Source organism: Henckelia pumila, chromosome 4 (genome assembly GCF_033568475.1).
Source record: "Henckelia pumila isolate YLH828 chromosome 4, ASM3356847v2, whole genome shotgun sequence".
NCBI lineage: Eukaryota > Viridiplantae > Streptophyta > Magnoliopsida > Lamiales > Gesneriaceae > Henckelia > Henckelia pumila.
In genome coordinates, this window is record NC_133123.1 from 90,750,102 (window position 1) to 90,763,269 (window position 13,168).

At 39.0% G+C, this 13,168-nt stretch overlaps 1 non-coding gene across 1 annotated transcript; it reads right to left on the bottom strand.

Annotated features, from left to right (window-relative positions):
* Positions 1 to 5,169: 5,169 nt before the first annotated feature.
* On the bottom strand, positions 5,170 to 5,275 carry LOC140869869 (small nucleolar RNA R71). Its single transcript, XR_012146860.1, has one exon. It is a non-coding gene; the product is annotated as a small nucleolar RNA R71 (small nucleolar RNA).
* Positions 5,276 to 13,168: the final 7,893 nt, after the last annotated feature.

The window sequence follows — 13,168 nt, forward strand, 5'->3', positions numbered from 1 at the left end:
CTGTGTGACCCTCAATGGTTCAGGGATACAGCTAGCCGTGGGCTCAAAACTCCTTGTGACTCGGAACAACAATTTCCGACTTGCCCATCGAATCATGGTATGAGCGCCTAGCAACATCGCCCCATGATTCCCTAGGTATCACTGATAGTGCCTGCAAGAACCAATAGATTTTGGTTAGAGTACAGTACGGTCCCTTCATCCAAATATCCCGATCGAATCAACAACCATTGGTATATCGAGAGTCGTTCGAGATTCGATAACTATGCAATACATCTTGAAGATCAAATAGTGACATCGCATGTGTTACTAAGAAACCATTTCTTAAAACACATCTGTAAGAGTGGGTGCCCAGTGAGCCAACTGTGTGGCTATGGGCTTTGTTGACTCTTTGTATAAACAATCTTTTGTTTAATATTATTTACACTTTTATGGCAATGACTTTATATTACTTCATATTGTTATATTGTGATATACTATTGTTGTTTTGATAAAGACCTTGAATATACTATAGTGTATGTAAGATGTGGTAGAACATGGAGATGTCTATCATGAAATACATCTTATAGTCACTGTATATTCTAAAACCGTTCCTAGTCGATTGAGCCGTCCGATAATAAGGATAAGGATCGCTCGAGTTTGAGACTAGCATTTGCGATGCGGAGTACCACGTTTCATTGGTAGGGAACATGGAGATGTTCGAAGCATGCAAATGGATATTCATAGGATGAATAGTCGAACTACCCTATCCGGACTTTCCAAGTGGTTATCACTTATCGAGTGGATAAAGTCCGCGGTTTTGGTTGTACACCATTAGTCCTTACGACTTGAAACATCATGGAGACTCTATATGCTAGTACTGTGCTTTGACTCGTTTACCGACTCTGAGGGGGTCATCAGGTGTCGAGATTGGGTACAGTTACGACACATATAGGAGTCAATGCATTGTTGTCAAGGATTCACCACATACTTGCGAGTGTGGATATCCTATGCGATCTGAGGAGATATTAGTGTGACAAATCTCTGGCCAGAGTACTTGATGTGATTTAAGAAATGGTTTCTTAGTAGCACATGCGATGTCACTAATTTGATCTTCAAGATGTATTGCATAGTTATCGAATCTTGAGCGACTCTCGATATACCAATGGTTGTTGATTCGATCGGGATATATGGATGAAGGGACCGTACTGTACGTTAACCAAAATCTACTGGTTCTTGTAGGCACTATCAGTGATACCTAGGGAATCATGGGGCGATGTTGCTAGGCGCTTTACCATGATTCGTTGGGCAAGTCGGAAAATGTTGTTCCGAGTCACAAGGAGTTGTGAGCCCACGGCTAGCTGTATCCCTGAACCATTGAGGGTCACACAGTGTAATGGAGTTTTAATCCCCGTTGAGATAGTTAAATTTAAAGAGTTAAATTTAATGAACTAAGGAGTTGGACTTCTTAAATAAGAGTAAGGGAGTAGGATTTCCTAAAATGACATAGGGATGGACATTTTTGGAAACCACTGAATTCGGATTCAGGAAAATTTATTTTGACTTTAAAACGTGCAGAAATGGTTTCTGTGCACATTGGTGAAATCGTTTCATCAATCGGAGTCACGATGAATTTTATATTAATTTCTGAACGAGCGGGCTTTGCTTGTCGGGCCCCAGCTTATGACTAATGGGCCCTAAGGTGTTAGTGGCCTGCATTATAAATAAGTTATTTCAGTACAGAAATTACACACAACAGGTCATAATTTTTGAGAGCAAAAATTCGAAAACCCTATTCTCTCTCAAAGAATTTCGGCCGCCCCCTTGCTCTGCCCGAGAAAATTCCGGTCTGTGATTTTGAATCGCAGTAAGGAATAACGAATCAAATTCGTGTATTCTCTTCGCAGAAAACTTCTGATAGATTTTCTAGTGCAATCTATCAGAGGGATTAAACCTCTGTTCGTGGACCTGATTGAAGGCGTTCATCGGTTCCAGGGAGAGACAACAAGAGCAGAATTGTTCTGTTGGTGTCCATTAATCTCGTTGCGAGATTTGAGGTAAAATTTATTTAATTGTTATTTAAATTTTACACACACGTAATTCAATCGATGAACGGTTGATACCCATACCATGGAAACGTTCCATGAAAAAATTTTTAAACTTCCGCTGCACCGGGTATCAATCGTAATTGGTCTGGGAACTCGCCAGTTTTCCAACAACATCATGTACTCTGGCCAGAGATTCGTCACACTAATATCTCCTCGGATCGCATAGGATATCCACACTCGCAAGTATGTGGTGAATCCTTGACAACAAAGCATCGACTCCTATATGTGTTGTAACTGTACCAAATCCCGACACCTGATGACTCTAATAGAGTCGGTAAACGAGTCAAAGCACAGTGCTAGCATATAGAGTCTCAATGATGTTTCAAGTAGTAAGGACTAATGGTGTACAACCAAAACCGCAGACTTTATCCACTCGATAAGTGATAACCACTTGGAATGTCCGGATAGGGTAGTTTGATCATTCATCGTATGAATATCCATTTGCATGCTTCGAACATCTCCATGTTCCTTACCAATGAAACGTGGTACTCTGCATCACAAATGCTAGTCTCAAACTCGAGCGATCCTTATCCTTATTATCGGACGGCTCAATCGACTAGGAACAGTTTAGAATATACAGTGACTATAAGATGTGTTTCATGATAGACATCCCCATGTTCTACCACATCTTACATACACTATAGTATATTCAAGGTCTTTATCAAAACAACAATAGTATATCACAATATAACAATATGAAGAAAGATAAAGTCATTGCCATTAATAAAATTGTAAATTATATTAAACAAAAGATTGTTTATACAAAGAGTCATCAAAGCCCTTAGCCACAAGTTGGCTCACCGGGCACCCACTCTTTCAATGATAGCATAGGAAATCTTGTCAAAAGTGAGAGTAGAACTTTTATTTTAATCGTCCAAACCAATTACAGGGTAGGTGAACCGACATTCCAAAAAACTTCATTAATATATAAATTTCTAGAATTTATTCTAGTGTTAACTTTTGTGTGACTTGATAAGTACATTTTATGCACTTAATTTATATATGATTTGACTTGGATTTTGTGATGTATCGAATGGATATTATGCGTATTTGTTGTTGTTTTTGTGAGTTGCAAGGATTTGAAGAAAAGTAGCAAGAAGAAGCGAAAAGCCGAATTACGGGACAGCAAACTTCAGAAAATTACTGGGAATGTTACAGACATCTACATCCAATCTTTACCGTTCAAATTAAAGATTAGGATGTTTTAAAGTTGCTGTCAAAATTTCAGCTTGATCCGACGGCTAGAACTCGAGTTATGAGTTTTACAAAAATGCTGCGCAGATGGTGAAATGGAAGAACAAGTAGCGCCCCAGCGCCATATTCCTAGCGCTCCAGCTCCCGTAATTTCATGACTTAAGCGCCCCAGCACCTTCGTTTGAGCGCTCCAGCGCTAGACGTCCATCATTGAAAAATAAAGTACGAAACTTGAGCGCCCCAGCGCCGAATAGTTAGCGCTCCAGCATTGCGCAGTCTCCAAAAATATGAAAAGTCTTTAATCGAGTTTTAAAAGGGATTTTATAACTTATTCTGGAGGATACGAGGGTTTAGAGAGTTTTTGAAGGCTAGAGATGGCTAGAAACCAAGGAGAAGGGAGAAGAAGCATTCTTGGCACAAAGACGGACGAAGCGACTACCGGAGACGGAGAAGCATCATCCTACCTTCGTTTTTATTTCATTCTTTCTCCTAATTTTTGAATGATGTTCAAGAACATGCTTTGATTGATTTTTATTTTCATTATGAACTAATTTCTTTTTCTAGAGGGACGACGTTGCTTGACTTGAAACCATATTTTTGATATTTTGATTGATATATTAGAATTATTCATTCGGTTTATTTGTGTTTTCCTGAATTGATTGCGTTCAATTTACTGGTCATAGATTGAATGATATTTTATTTAGAATCTATCACTCGAGAGAGGAGATTTTGAATACAACATAGAAAAATATATCTTTGGTGTTTATATTGTTTGAGAGACATATAACTCCATAGAAGTCATAGAAGAATCCTTGTGCTATTTACCGGATTGAATAATTTAACTTTGATAGAGATATTGAGTTTGCTATTGAATACGAATTTCTGCTTGACACTCGAGAGAGGTAGTAGAAAATAATAGAAATTCTTGGCTAATAAATTAGAAGAATTTATGATATAGATTTCTTTATGAATTAACTTGGTGGATGGTTAAGTGATGTCGAACCTCTAGAATTTGTCTATGATTGAATTTTCGTCTTGCGAACTCGTGGTTAATTAATTTTATTTATTGCAAATTTTAGTTTGATATAACTCAAATCATTCTCGTAGCTCTACATAGTATTAAAATTTGATTAGTTGCAAATATTCAATATAATATCATTTTATTCATTCTCCGTGGGATCGAATTGGACTCATTTTCTATATTAACTTGACACCGTGCACTTGCGGGCACAAAATTACGCAACAAGTTTTTGGCGTCGTTGCCGGGGATTGAATTTTATTTGATTTATATTAAATTGTGCTAATTAGTCTTAATTTTGATTTAGAGCATTTTATTTTATTTTGTTGATTCTAATTTAAAAAATTTTCCTGTCTATGTAGTTTATGCGAAAAAGCCAAAGTTACGACTCACTACTCTTTGATCCGGAAATCGAGAAAACTGCTAAAGCTTTGGGAAAAGCTAGAAGGGAAGAGTTGCAACAAATGGTTGAAGAAAGAGAAAGAGAACGAGTTGTCAATAATGCTCCGGTGCCGATCAGAGATCACTTTCGACCAGTGATCAATACTCATTATTCTGGGATAGCTCGGCAGAACATCACGGCAAATAATTTTGAGTTGAAGCCAGTTCTGATTAATATGGTGCAGCAGAATAAGTTCAGGGGTGCAGCTACTAAAGATCCAAATCTGCATCTGCGTACTTTTCTGGAAATTGCTGACGCAGTGAAGATTCATGGTGTTACTGAGGACATCATCAGACTACGATTTTTCCCGTTCTCTCTTAGGGGCAATGCTCGTAGTTGGTTGCAGTCACTACCTCTTGGGAGTATCACTACATGGGAAGACATGGCATCCAAATTTCTGGCTAAGTACTTTCCTCCTGCCAAGTCTGCCCAGCTGAAAATTGAGATCACTACTTTCAAACAGCAAGATTATGAGTTACTGTATGAAGCTTGGGAGCGGTACAAGGAATTGATTAGGAAATGCCCGAACCATAATTTTCCGGATTGGGAACAGATCGAATTATTCTACAATGGTTTGAATGGACCAACTCGTATTTCTGTGGATGCTGCAGCTGGAGGTTCAATATTTTCTAAATTTCCTGAACAGGCTTATGATATGCTTGAACAAATGACTGTTAACAGTTATCAGTGGCCGAGTGAGAGATCTGCGATAAGGAAGCGTGCTGGAATTCATGAGGTTGATGCGTTCACTGCTTTGACTGCTCAGATGGCTACTATTTCTACACAGTTGGCTGCACTGACCAAATTCAATCAAGTTTCTATTAAGACAGCATCGCTGGCGACTGCCATAAAATCTGCTGATGGATTTGAGAGTGTGGAGAAAGCTCAATACGTGAACAACAGAAATTACAACAACTATCGAGGTAATCCTGTACCCAATCAATATCATCCTAGTTTGCGTAATCATGAGAATTTTTTATATGCAAATAATAATAATAATGTGTTGAATTCTCCTCCGGGATACAATACAAATAAGGGTGAGGGTAAGCCTCCTTTGGAGGATGTTTTTAATGCTTTTGTGCATGAATCGAGCAAGAGGATGGCGAGAACTGAGACTCGTCTTGACAGCTTAGAGACGCATGTGGCCAACATGGGTGTTGTATTGCAATCCATGGAGACTAGCATTGGGCAGTTGGCGAACGCACTGAAAGATAATAATAGAGGCAAATTCTCAAGTAATACTGAGGTGAATCCCAAGGAGCAGTGCAATGCTATCACGTTGAGGAGTGGGAAGCAGGTGGATAATGAAGAGGGCAAATCTGAGAGCAAGACGTCTGAAAAAGTTGCAGTTGACAAGAAGAAGGTCGAGGAGAAAGAGTCTGAACCTGAGCAGAAACCGATGTACAAACCTCTTCTTCCATACCCCCAAAGGTTGAAGAAGAAGGCAGTGGACGAGCAGTTCTCAAAATTCTTGGAGATTTTTAAGAAGATGCATATCAACATCCCTTTTGCTGATGCTTTGGCACAAATGCCGAATTATGCGAAGTTTATTAAAGAGGTGATGTCCAAGAAAAGGAGGCTGCAAGAGAATGAGGTGGTGAGCTTAACTGAAGAATGTAGTGTCGTGCTTCAAAAGAAGATGCCACAAAAGCTGAAGGATCCAGGGAGTTTTACTATTCCTTGCACTATTGGTTCTTCTTATTTTAATAATGCACTTTGCGATCTAGGATCTAGCATTAATCTGATGTCTTTGTCTATTTTCAAGAGCTTAGGACTTGGCGAGGTGAAGCCCACAATGATCACATTGCAGCTAGCTGATAGATCTATCACATATCCGCTTGGAATCATTGAAGATGTTTTGGTAAAAATAGATAAATTTATTTTTCCGATGGATTTTGTTGTGCTAGATATGGAGGAGGATGAAAATATTCCACTGATATTGGGGAGACCTTTCTTGGCCACTGCTGATGCCAAAATTGAGGTGAAGAATGGTGAGTTGTCAATGGGTGTGGACGGCGAAAGAGTTATTTTTAACATATTCAAGAAATCAAGTAATCCACCCATCGAGGAATTATGCATGATTGAGCGAGTTGTGAAGCTAGATGGTCATCCTAAACTTGTTCATGAGGTAGATTCAAAGAAGAATGATTTGAAGGTGCCAAAGAAAAAGAAGAAAACGAAGAAGAAATCAAAGTTTAAAAATGTTTTTGAATATATTTGGAGGGTGAAAGCGAAAGGGAAGACCCTCAACAAAGCGGAACCGGGCTAGAATTGAAATACAGTCGGGCTATGGACTATAAACTAAGCGCTTCTTGGGAGGCAACCCAAGCTAGTTTTTATGCGTTTTTATTTTTCTTTTAGTTGTTTTTGATTTTATTTTTATCATGAGGAAACTAGACATCAATAATGATTTTGAATTGTGTAGGTGAAAAAGTATGGAGCTGAAAGAGTTTAGGAGCCACCCCTGATGAAGAGTTTTAAGTGATTAAGATGGTGCCGAGTACTGACGCTTGGTGCCTAAGGTATGTGTCCCGTGTTTTAAATGAATACTGTACATTGAGGACAATGCACAATTTAAGTTTGGGGGGGGGGGTGTTTAAAAATTGTGAAAATTTGAATTTTTTTTAATGAGTTAGTTTGAGTTAATTGCATGATGTTATAATTGTGTTGGCTTATGATGAAAATAAATATTTTTTTTCGCTGAAAAAGTTCATGTTAGCTATATTTAATCTTGAGTTCTCACATTTATGCACGAATGCCATGATTTTCGATACTCCTAGCAATTAGAGAAAAATTATGTGGATTTGTGATGTGGATTAGAGGAATTGATTCTTAACTCTTGTGATTTTTACTTGAAACTGAGGTAGATTTTTAAGAACATAGAAGTGATTTAGGCATTTTTTTTTTTCGAATCTATTGAGCTTTTTTTTTTAGCCATTCTATATTCATGAAAAATCCAAAACAAATTGAGTAGCTAAAAAGTTTAAAGAAAAGTAATGGCGGAGAAAGTAAGGTGAGGGGAGGCCTTGAAAAGGAAAAAAAATGGATTGAAATTCTAGTCCAAATACAAGGCATAAAGATGGAGATGTATGGAGTAGAAGAAAGCCAAGACTAATGTCTGGCAATGCAAATAAAAAATTTTAGCTACTCATAATCCTGCACAAATTGAAAATATTCAATTCCCTTTGCTTTGAATCATGAGTCCTTGTTTACATTGATATACATATGGATTCTTATCTCCTGCTGATTATACTTGAGCCTAATGTTAACCGAAAAAGTCCTGTTGATCTGTGTGAGTAAAAGTTGAACTTGGTTGAGAGTATTTTGAAACTTGAGGGCGGAGTTAATGATTTTATGAAGCTTACGGATTGCATGATTTTACCGAAAGTTAGGTGGGTAGATGAGATTGGCAAATCACACACAAACGAGAACTCTTGAGAAAATTAGCAGAGATGTGTATTGAATCTTGGAATGTATAAATTCAAAGGTCGACTATATTGCTCATTACTGTTTTGCTCGGGACTAGCAAAAGTCTAAGTTTGGGGGGATTTGATAAGTACATTTTATGCACTTAATTTATATATGGTTTGACTTGGATTTTGTGATGTATCGAAATGGATATTATGCGTATTTGTTGTTGTTTTTGTGAGTTGCAAGGATTTGAAGAAAAGTAGCAAGAAGAAGCGGAAAGCCGAATTACAGGATAGCAAACTTCAGAAAATTACTGGGAATGTTACAGACTTCCACATCCAATCTCCACCTTTCAAATTGAAGAATAGGATGTTTTAAAGTTGCTGTCAAAATTCCAGCTTGATCCGACTGCTAGAACTTGAGTTATGATTTTTACACAAATGTTGCGCAGATGGTGAAATGGAAGAACACGTAGCGCCCCAGCGCCATATTCCTAGAGCTCCAGCGCCCGTAATTTCATGTCTTAAGCACCCCCGCGCCTTATTTTGAGCGCTCCAGCACTAGACGTCCGTCATTGAAAAATAAAATACAAAACTTGAGCGCCCCAGCACCAAATAATTAGAGCTCCAGCGCTGCGCAGTCTCAAAAAATATGAAAAATCTTTAATCGAGTTTTAAAAAGGATTTTATGACTTATTCTGGAGGATACGAGGGTTTAGAGAGTTTTTGAAGGCTAGATATGGTTAGAGACCAAGGAGAAGGGAGAAGAAGCATTCTTGGCATAAAGACGGACGAAGCGACCACCGGAGACGGAGAAGCATCATCTACCTTCTTTTTTATTTCATTCTTTCTCCTAATTTTTTAATGATGTTGAAGAACATGCTTTGTTTGATTTTTATTTTCATTATGAACTAATTCCTTTGTCTAGAGGGATGACGTAGCTTGACTTGAAACCATGTTTTTGATATTTTGATTGATATATTAGAATTATTCATTCGGTTTATTTGTGTTTTCCTGAATTGATTGCGTTCAATTTATTGGTCATAGATTGAATGATATTTTATTTAGAATCTATCACTCGAGAGTGGAGATTTTTAATACGACATAGGAAAATATTCAAATTCTGAAAATTTCCAGCAACTCAAATATGATTCTTTCAACATCAGAAAATGTCTAGAAACTTCTTAAATGGTCATATTCTTGAATCTTACGTTCATATCATTCTTGGAGGCAATAAATACATACTGTAACGACCCACTGTATCAAAACGGGTCTTTTCAGCGTGCTTTTGTCCTTACTCACACGCACCCTGAGAAACTTTCCAGGAGGTCACCCATCCTATAATTGCCCCAAGTCAAGCACGCTTAACTTTGGAGTTCTTATGTGATGAGCTCCCGAAAAGAAGATGCACCTTCTTGATATGAATAGTACATATGAAATCTTTTTAAGCCCTCCTCAACTATGTAGTCCCATACCTACACAGTCTCAGAATCCCCTCTCATTCCGGCACGGGATCGGTTCATTCATGTCTCCCTCCGCCTAGAAGCCTACCAGGAGCCGCTCATTGTCCGTGCAACCTCTTGGCACCGGCGATCACTCTCTACTTCTTCAGCCCCGGGCGTCACACATACCTTGAAGATCACTTGTAAACTTTTGATGAGGATTAAAAGCATGAGCCGATTATAGAAAAAAAAACAAGCTAGAAATAGATCAAGCCTAAGAAAGATCTGTATGAAGAACAAAATGAGAGATGAGCTTTCAAAGATATATCCTCCACACCAAATCAAGTTTGTAGAGCACTCATCTATGTTCAAGTATCTAAGAATACATCTGAAGAGAGCCCACTCACACAAAGAGAGATGCACTTCAAAAAAATTTAGTGAGAATGTTTGCACAAAAACATTAAAGAATGTGTAATTGTTTGTTGAATCGTTGTTAAGAACATTGAGAGCATTGCTAGGAGTTTCGACTAAGCGAGGGATGAGTCCTAAGTCGAAATAGATTTGTACAAATAGCTTGTATAAATCTTGTACAAATCTAAGTTTTTTAGTAAAATCATTCCGAAAACAGAAAAAGGAGAGATGCATAAGGATTTGACCTTCAATCTTCCATAAACAAATTCGCGTCTCTTTATTTCATTGCATTTACTCCTTGCTACTGTTTGGTAAACATTATTGAATCATTTTATGAAAATATCAAAATGTTGCATACAAAATGTTTGATAAAATGCAACCAAACTGTTTTTATCATTTAAACTTGCATTATTTTCAAATAATTTCAAAAATGTTTAATCGGTTTTTAGAGGGTTATATGGAGTGTTTTTCGCTCGGTTTGAAAATAGAACTTGATTTAATGTCTCGGTGCTCGGTTCATTTTTGAGCATTTTAAAAATGAGTTATTGTAGCTTAAAAATATTTTAATGTGTGTATTCACTCTCCCTCCTCTCTACATATTTTCGATCCTAACACCGGTCATGCAAGCAAAAGAATACCATCACATTTGGGTATCAATTTCATTAGATATATTTAATACTGCAATAGATTTTTAGTTGGAATAGTTAAACTCTAGATTCAGTGATGAGACCATAGAACTTCTTATGCTTTTCTTTTCTTTGGATCCAAAAAATAATTTTAATGTTTCGAAATTGACTAGATTCTTACTCTTGTTGAAAATTATTATCATAAGGACCTCACTGAATAGAAAATGAATAATTTTAAGTGTAAACAACAACATTATGAGCTTACTTTAGTTTATTGTGAAAATTTCCAGAAAATGTTCACCATCTCAGAATTTTATCGAGGTTTTTTGAAACAAAAATTTTCAACATTATAATTTGATTGATAAGTTGATCCTCTAGTATGCACCTTATATAGTTTCGCTGAAACATGCGAAATATAATGGGAGAGGACTTATAGATTTTATGATCATTGATGATGTTTGATAAAAACATGTGCTCGGGCTGTTAGAGGTAGTGAAGTGGGCCTGACGAGGATTACCGGGCTGATGGGGATGGTATGTAGGTTGTCCTTCCCCGACCAAGGTGATCTGCACACGAGGAAAAGAAATAGAAGCACGTTAGTGGGATGCCGGAAGGTTTTCCGATGGGGCCACTCCAACGCTTAAGTCAGACTTAGATATAGAGTGGGCTTAGAAAAATAAGTATAGTGTTTTTGGAATTTAGATGAACATACCTTTACTGATACCTGATGTAAGGTATTTATAGAGTTTAGAGTGAGAAAGTCATTCCGCATTTCCAGGGTAGTGGCCACGATCTGGGTCGTGGGTGCAGAAGTTGCCCACGTTTACCTGTCAAGCACGATGAAGCCGGCAGGCGAAAGATTATAGAAATCGTGGGGATCGTGCCCCTGAGAAATGGGTCTTGCTCAAGTCCTGAAGACTTGGTCTTTTTGTTCTCACTCCGCCCTCCGGGGTGAGCTACTCCCTTGTATCTGAGCTATTAGTCAGATTTTATCCAGCCCGGATGTTCCTTTGCATGTCCATAACCCTGATCCGCTGATATCCCGGGGTATCACTACTCCTCCCTAAAATAGTCGGGATAAAGCCATGTTCGCTGTCCTGACTGCATCCCTGTCTCCTTTGATTCTCCATAACCCTGATCCCCTGACTTCCTGGGGTATCACTACTCCTCCCTAAAATAGTCGGGCTAGAGCCCTGTTCGCTGTCCTGACTACATCCCTGTCGCCTTTGATTCTCCATAACACTGATCCCCTGACTTCCCGGGGTATCACTACTCCTCCCTAAAATAGTCGGGCTAGAGCCCTGTTCGCTATCCTGACTACATCTCTGTCGCCTTTGACTCTCCATAGCCCTGATCCCCTGCCTTCCCGGGGTATCACTACTTATCCCAATGGCTGGAGAAATATATTTTTCAAATTTCAAAAATATGCATGGGATGATGTCAACCATAGAAGTTGAAATGACGGGCAAGGGTTAGTACATGTTACCTATCCCTTCAGATGCCCATATCATCATTACCCTGCCTGGTCCGTATTCCTAGACTCACTCCCACCATCCGATTATCTGTAAATCTACGGCCTTGATTTAATTCCCCCACCTATATATAATCCCTTTCCCATTCCTTGATTCACTTTCTTCTTCCTCCGGCACCCTTACTTCCTCTGCAATTCTCCAGTATTCCTTCTCCAGCAATTCTGCAAATCCGGCTAGCCTCGCCCGATTTTTCTCGCATCTACTCTTTTTCCTGTAAGTTTTCCCCTTCTCCTCTACTATATTTCCCCTTATTTTACCTTTTCTCATTCAAAAAATGTCGGAATCTGCATCCTCGACTTCTGGGGCCAATGCTCGTGGCTCTGCCAGTATTGAGTCTGCGGCCTTGCGCCATGATTCTCCTTCTCCTGTTACTTCCGCTGCCCAGGCGGTGCAGCAGCCCCTTCTTCTTCTCGCCCCAAGAAATCCCAAGCTGGGGCTTCTAAGGATAAGGGAAAAACTAAGGTAACTCAACCTTCCTCCCTTACAGCCTTCCCCAAGCCAAACCCTGAGGGTCCTTGGTTCACCCAGTTCACAGTACCCTTCGCCCGGAGTCTATTGAAGAGCTCCAGGCTATGGGTAACATCCCCCCTTCATATTCCATCCTTATCCCCGGCCCCCTGGGCCGGGCTGACCATCCTCCTGAAGGGTTTTGTACTTTCTTCAGGGAACAACTCAGGAATGGGCTTCGTTTCCCAGTCCATCCATTTTACTATAAAGTTGCCACTTTTTACAAGGTTCCTCTGAACCAATTTCATCCGAACGCTTTCCGAATGATGGACGCCACCTACATTCTTTTCAAAACAAACAACTTGGCCATCACCCCTCTGATTTTTCACTACTACTACGCCTGCCGTTTTACCAAAATGGCCTTCTCTTTGAATGCTTGGAAAAATGCTTGTTTCCTAGACGACACGCCCTCCTCTTGGAAGGGATGGATAGAGAGATTTTTTTACATTCAACTCCCTTCTGCCTGGACCAGACCCACCCAGTTTTTGACAGCCCTTCCACC